Consider the following 7,500-nt stretch of genomic DNA (forward strand, 5'->3'; position numbering starts at 1 on the left):
AACATGGCAAATAGATGATGGCCAGTCTAATGTCTATTTTTGGATCCTTATTACCTATTTTGTTTTATATTAAGTCTCTTTGCTATGAGCCAGCTTTGCCGCTCTCTACTGCTCCCCCACCCCATGTTGTTGTTCTCTCCTCTATCACTTATGTCCTCTCCTAACACTGTTCCTCCCTTCTAGCACTCTCTCTCTCTCTCTCTCACCATTCTGCCAGGGTAACAACGGATAACATTACAATATGTATTCAATCTCCCATCTTACCATCACCCATCTTTGCCTCTTCTGTTATGCATTATTGATGCACATCACTCTCTCACCTACCACACTCATATTCTCTCCCATACACTCTCTCACTCTCTCTCTTACATTACTCTCTTCTCGGTCACCCTCTTGGTCATGCTGTATCTATTCACTCTTCTTCTTACTATCACTACCTCGCTCATTCTTCTGTCACTCTTTCAATGCTATCACTGGCTCTCTTCCATTACACTCCCTCTCTTCTCTCATCCCCACCTCTTTCTCCCACCACACTGCCTTATGAGGATGTAAGTTATGAGGATGTAAGCAAACCAACACCAGTTTTCAAGCAGTGAGAAGGGTAGGAGCAAACACAAAGACTCACACACACAAATGCATGTATACATGTGAATACTAGAAATAGCTTCCACACAGTTTCCATCAACCAAATTCATTCACAAAACATTGAAGGCAGCAATACATATCTACCAACACATCAATACCTCCTACCAGCTGCTTAATATAAAAAATAGTACTTTATAGCTATTTATAGCATCCACAAACTCAGAGCTACATTGGGTCCACTCCACTTTTTAACATAGAGCAAGTGTTCCTGTAGTGAATAATTAATAATTCCTGCAACAGCTTCACATAACCAGCACCCAGCCCATCCAAAGTACCTTGGATCACAGGACAGCCTGCTGTACTTACCTTGGATCGTAGGGCGACCTGCTGTGCTTGAGGAGACCTACTGAGTCAAGTATATCAACATCAAAATAAAAATCAAATGGAAATTGTAGTTGTGATACCCATGCCGGTGGCATGTAAAAAGCACCATCTGAACGTGGCTGATGCCAGCGCCGCCTTGGCTGGCGTCTGTGCCGGTGGCACATAAAAAGCACCAACCAATCATGGACGTTGCCAGTCTCCTCTGGCCTCTGTGCTGGTAGCACATAAAAAGCACTCACAGGGTGGTTGGCGTTAGGAAGGGCATCCAGCTGTAGAAACACTGCCAGATCACACTGGAGCCTGGTGCAGCCTCCTGGCTTCCCAAACCCCGGTTGAACCATCCAACCCATGCTAGCATGGAAAACAAACAATAAATGAGGATGATGATGATGACGAAGGACAACATGGCTTTATGATAAACAGGGATGAAAGATAAACTTACAAACATGTTTTAGCAAAATACATAGTTTTAGGTTTGTTGTGATAAATAGATACTGTGGTTAAACCATATTTTTTTTCTCTCTGAGCCCAGAAAATGTAAGTCTACCATAAATCACTATTCACCTTAACACCATATGGTACATCTATAGATTGATTATTCCTATTGCTAACATTGGCACTACTATGGAAATTAGAGATGACAAATTTAGTTCTACCCAAGTTTGAGGATACTATAAATAGCTATAAACTACTATTCTCTCGGTGATCAGGAAAATTAGATCTACCCAAGTTTGGATATTATAAATAATAATAATAATAAAATTATTGTATACAGTGCTCAGGTGCACCACAACTTGTCAGACAGTGCATATAAAGCACATGCAGTAATGTAGAAATGTCTGGAAAGCGAACAATGCATGAGTCAGATACATGCTTGTGTGTGTATGGAGGGGAGAAAATCAGGTGTAGTGTTGGCGAATCTCAGAAAGCATGGAAGTTTTGAAGGAAAAAATTAATAAAACTTGACAGGATAATCTTTACGTCTGGTCACAGAGTAAAAAGAAAAAAAACCGTATTTTTACAGCTGGGTCTAAAATGTTTGTTTACTGAGAACACAAATTTGCACTTATTTACATTATTTACATTCAACGGATATTTGTCCTCATCTTGTTTGTTGTTAACACAATATTTCGGCTGATATACCCTCCAGCCTTCATCAGGTGTCGGAGAAATTTCGAACCTGGGTTCTCATTCCTAAGATATTTTTCGTTGTTGTTGTTGTTGTTATTATATTATTATTATTATTATTATTATTATTATTATTATTATCATTATTATTATTATTATTATTGCAGGTGGGGCCCTGTTAGAATTTTCTTCTGGTCGAGTAACCCATCTCACTCAAAAGGTCCCTCAATAAGGGTTGTTTAAGGATGTTGAATGAAACACCCATGTTTCCAGAGGTGAATTATTCAAACCCCAAAGAATTCCTCTCAACACATGGCTATGATGCTCTCCCACTACTTCTGCTTGTGATCAGAGATGCACATATAGTCACCACTAAGGGACATGCTCAACTGGTTAAGGTCAAACAACTGACAAGCAAATTTGTGGTATTGAGCAGAATATTTGCTGTAGCAAATTATTATTATTATTATTTATTTATTTATTGCTTACAGGGGGCTAAACATAGAGGGGACAAACAAAAGAATTAAGTCGATTACATCGACCCCAGTGCATAACTGATACTTATTTAACCGACCCCGAAAGGATGAAAGGCAAAGTCGACCTCAGTGGAATTCAAACTCAGAACGTAACAGCAGATGAAATACCACCAGGCAGTTCGCCCGGATTGCTAACGATTCTGCCAGCTCACCGCCAATATTATTATTATTATTATTATTATTCAGCTCACTGCCTGGAATTGAACTTGGAATTTTGGAGTTAGTAGCCTGCGCTCTTAACCACTACTCCACATGCCCATAGGCGTATAATAATAATAACATCGAAAAATACTGTAAGAATGAGAACCCAGCTTCAAAATTTCCCCATGACACCTGATGAAAACGTGTTAACAACAAACAAGATGAAGACAAATATCCGTCAAATGTAAATAATGTAAATAAGGTACATAATTCCTCATCTCTTAAATATGGAACTGTATTACAAATTTGCAACTTTACTGTATGTCTCTACTTACCCTATTGTCATTAATATATCTTTTATCTACTATTTGTTTCAATCACTGGCTTGTGGCCATGTGTGGCACCATCTTGAAGAATTTAGTGAACTAAATTGTTCATTTTAAGCCTGGTACTTATTTTATTAATCTGTTTTGCTGAACTACTAAATTACAAGGATGTAAGCATACTGACACCAGTTTTCAAGCAGTGAGAGGGGTAGAAGCAAACACAAAGACTCACACACACATATACGCATATATACATGTGAATACTATAAATAGCTTCGACACAGTTTCCATCAACCAAATTCACTCACAAAACATTGGTTGGCTGTATCAGAAGACACTTGTCCAAGGTGCTGTGCAGGGCGATTGAACACAAAGCCATGCGGCTGCAAACCAAACTTGTTAACAACATAATCATGCCTGCATCTGCACACACACACACACACACAAATACATGCTGGTTAATGTCATGAAATGTACACAGTGCCACTGTGCTGAACCTGTTGCTCTTGCATAAATATTACTCAAAAATATACACAGGGGCAGGTGTGGCTGTGTGCTAAGAAGCTTGTGTGGTAAGGCGGCAAGCTGGCAGAAACGTTAGCACACTGGGCGAAATGCTTAACGGTATTTCGTCTGCCACTACGTTCTGAGTTCAAATTCCGCCGAGGTTGACTTTGCCTTTCATCCTTTCGGGGTCGATTAAATAAGTACCAGTTACGCACTGGGGTTGATGTAATCGACTTAATCCATTTGTCTGTCCTTGTTTGTCCCTTCTGTGTGTAGCCCCTTGTGAGCAGTAAAGAAATAAGAAGCTTGCTTCCCAACAACATAGTTCTGGGTTCAGTCTCACTGTGTAACACCTTGGGCAAGTGTCTTCTACTATAGCCTCAAACCATCCAAAGCCTTGTGAGTGAATTTGATGGATGGAAACTAAAAGAAGCTCATCATGTGTTTGTGTGTGTGTGCTTGTTTCCTATCACCACTTGACAATCAGTGTTGGTACATTTATGTCCTTGTAACTTAGCAGTTCAGCAGAAGAGCCTGATAGAATAAGAAACCAGACTCAAAGAAAGTAAGCACTGGGGTTGGTGTGTTCAACTAACATTCTTCAAAGCAGTGCTCCAGCATGGTCACAGTCTAATGACTAAAACAAGTAAAACATAAAACAGCCATGCAAACCTTAGGCTAAACATAATGGCATGTAAAAAACAACATCTGATGCCAGGGCCACTTGACTGGCTCCCATGCTGGTGGCACATAAAAAGCATCATTTGAACATGGCCGATGCCAGGGCCACCTGATTGGCTCCCATGCTGGTGGCACATAAAAAGCATCATTTGAACATGGCCGATGCCAGGGCCACCTGACTGGCTCCCATGCTGGTGGCACATAAAAAGCATCATTTGAACATGGCCGATGCCAGGGTCACCTGACTGGTTCCCATGCTGGTGGCACATAAAAAGCATCATTTGAACATGGCCGATGCCAGGGCCATCTGACTGGCTCCCATGCTGGTGGCACATAAAAAGCATCATTTGAACATGGCCGATGCTAGGGCCACCTGACGGGCTCCTGTGCCGGTGGCACATAAAAAGCACCTACTACACTCTCAGAGTGGTTAGCATTAGGAAGGGATTCCAGCTGTAGAAACATTGCCAGATCAGATTGGAGCCTGGTGCAGTCACTGGCTCTCCAGACCTCAGTCAAACCATCCAACCCATGCCAGCATGGAAAGCAGACGTTAAATGATGATGACAACGATGATGATGATGATGAATGCAGATTGCAAATTGCAAATGCTATGAACTGCTTTGCACAAACAAATTGAATTTCTAATATTGTAAAATACTGCAGGAATTACAAAATAAGAAATAGATTTTATCTGATACATAAATTTAAAATGAAAGCAATGTAAATTAGTGTAAACAGTAGCTGATCTTGTGAGGTCAACAACATCAGACCTGCCTTATTATTGTCTTCGATGCATATATTTTTAGATTGGAAAGCAATTTACAGTCAGATGATATCAGAATGATGAGTCTGTGGTTAAAAAAAAATTTTGTTGGATTTGAAACCATATGGATTTGAGTTTAGTTTCACTGTGTGGTCACTTGAGCAAAACTTCCGCTACAGCCCTGGGCTGGCAAAAACTGTGAGTGGATTTGGTAAACTGCTGTGACAGACACCTCCAATTGAGAAGTGGGCTGTTTCACTACTGTTAAATAGTGGACAGACACAGCACCACGAGGTATTTTTGGGTTGTGGCAGTGTGTTTTTTACGTTGAAGTGGTGATATTGTTATAATTGTTAAATGTGTCCACGCGTGGGTGTACCACGTTTTGTTCCTTGTTGAAATTGGTGTTTCTGCTAACGAGTTTTTGTTTAATTGTTTTTTGTTCCCAATAACAGGAGAGCCGGAGAGAAAAAGTGAAATGGAACCTGGACCAGCAAATAGCCACAGTTATGTGGCTGCCACTGGCAGAGGAATAGAAGTAGAAGCTTTGGAGGTTTGAGAAGTTAAAATTGAGCCGAGAAAGCTGAAAGAATGTGGCAAGCTACTATAAAAGGAAGGCCACAACCTTAAATTGATGCCCCCAGTTGACTTAACAAAGGGAGTTAAAAAAAGGACAGCGATATACAACACTGAAGGTATCGACAAGGAAAAATGATAGAAGACATTGAAATGTTTAAAAGAGGTCAAAAAGGTCACCACATTTATAACAAGAGGAAGAAGATATGGCACAGTGGAGGTGTCATTCACAAGCAAAGAAGTGATAGAGCACTCCACTGATACCATAAAGACAGAAGTGTGGGTGCTCCTACCAACATACTGTGGAAAGTGAGTTGTCAGAGTAAGGGTGGGAAAAGTGCCACCAGCGTTGAATGAAACATGGCTGGTTGCTGCAATAATGTACAATATAGAGGAGGATGTGAAAATCCAGAGAGTTACGAGAACGAAAAGAGTGAACTGGTGGGGATACGGAATTGAGATGGTAGCACAGGCAAGTGTGAGTGACATGAATGAAATTCTGGAAGAAATTATCCTTCCCAAAGATATGAGATTGAGAGTGGTAGTGGACGGTAGGCCTCCCATATGCTACTCGTATGGCAAGAAAGGCCACATGAAGGCGAGATGCCCCCAGAGAGAAGAGAAGGAACATCAAATATAAATATATATTAAAATAATAAGGCACCCAATAGTATAAAATATACACATATACACAAATAGGAGGTGATAAAACCTAAAAGGGTAATACGAGTGAAGTCGAATGAAGAAAAATATATGGAATAAATTCATGCATAATAAAGGTGACTAAAAATTTAAGGCAATGGAGCTAAAACAATATAAATATAAATATATAAAAATACAATATAAATATAAAAATAAAGTGTAAGGTAACCAGAGCAGAGTCCATTTAAGCCCATCTCTACGGTCATTTCAAAGGATGCTGCTTCACATCGTTAATGTACAATCCATTAAGGAAATCCAAAGGAAACACCTTTCCATCAGGAGAAAACTTACAAAGGCTTCACATTTCTGGTTATCACATTGTAGTGTTTATTCATTATACCTGTCAATTTATTTCTCCTTTCACCTTGGTGTCACCTGACCACTTCCAGTAACAGTCCTATTTTTATTTTTGTTCTTTGATTTAACGAAGTTATAAAATTATATATATATATATTTTTTTTGTTTCAGGTCAGAGCTGCGGCCATGCTGATGCACCGCCATTTTGTGCTACACTGTTATTACTAAGAGCCTCCTCTAATATGTGGCACTTGGTGAAGAATGGAGTTTGATATAGCTACCCTCATTTGCACTTCTTGCCGTGAGGTAGGTTCATCTGGGACTCTCGACAGGAAGATGTCCGGCTTTGATTTAAAAACCGCTACATCTACTTTGTGCAAGTTCCTCAGACTCTTTGGGAGAATATTAAAAAGCTGTGGGCCCTTGAAACCCAAGCTGTTGCAGTAGCTGGTCCTGAAGCGTGATAGCATTGCTGGGATCTTTGGCACTATGCAGTGTCGTCCCATTCTAGCGTTGGTGTATATATATATGCCCAGACCCCAGTTGAACTGTCCAACCCATGCTAGCATGGAAAATGGACGTCAAACGATGATGATGATGTGTATATATATGATGAAGTCCCATGTTCCAGATTGGATATGTTACAAAATATGATGAAAATTATCCTCAGAATTTTCAATGGTTAACACCAGGGAACATTGGAAGCAGAAACGGCTTTCAGGGTTGATTAGTTAAGTACCAGTTGCGTACTGGGGCCGATCTAATCGACTGGCCCCCTCCCACAAAATTTCGGGCCTTGTGCCTAGAATAGAAAAAAAACAGAAAAGAAATCTACTTTCCATGCTTGTTTCTGGTCAGACAAGAATATGTT

At 40.2% G+C, this 7,500-nt stretch overlaps 1 protein-coding gene and 1 long non-coding RNA gene across 4 annotated transcripts in view; one reads left to right on the forward strand and one right to left on the reverse strand.

The window, feature by feature from the left end:
* LOC115214434 (doublecortin domain-containing protein 1-like) overlaps positions 1 to 7,500 on the reverse strand; it is a 299,436-nt gene that overhangs the window by 206,189 nt on the left and 85,747 nt on the right. The gene's annotated exons all lie outside the window — the stretch shown is intronic.
* LOC118764269 overlaps positions 6,573 to 7,500 on the forward strand; it is an 8,523-nt gene continuing 7,595 nt past the window's right edge. Inside the window, exon 1 of the long non-coding RNA XR_005000069.1 lies at positions 6,573 to 6,652. This is a non-coding gene — a long non-coding RNA (uncharacterized LOC118764269). The remainder of the gene's footprint in view (positions 6,653 to 7,500) is intronic.

The sequence above is a fragment of the Octopus sinensis genome, linkage group LG7 (assembly GCF_006345805.1).
Source record: "Octopus sinensis linkage group LG7, ASM634580v1, whole genome shotgun sequence".
NCBI lineage: Eukaryota > Metazoa > Mollusca > Cephalopoda > Octopoda > Octopodidae > Octopus > Octopus sinensis.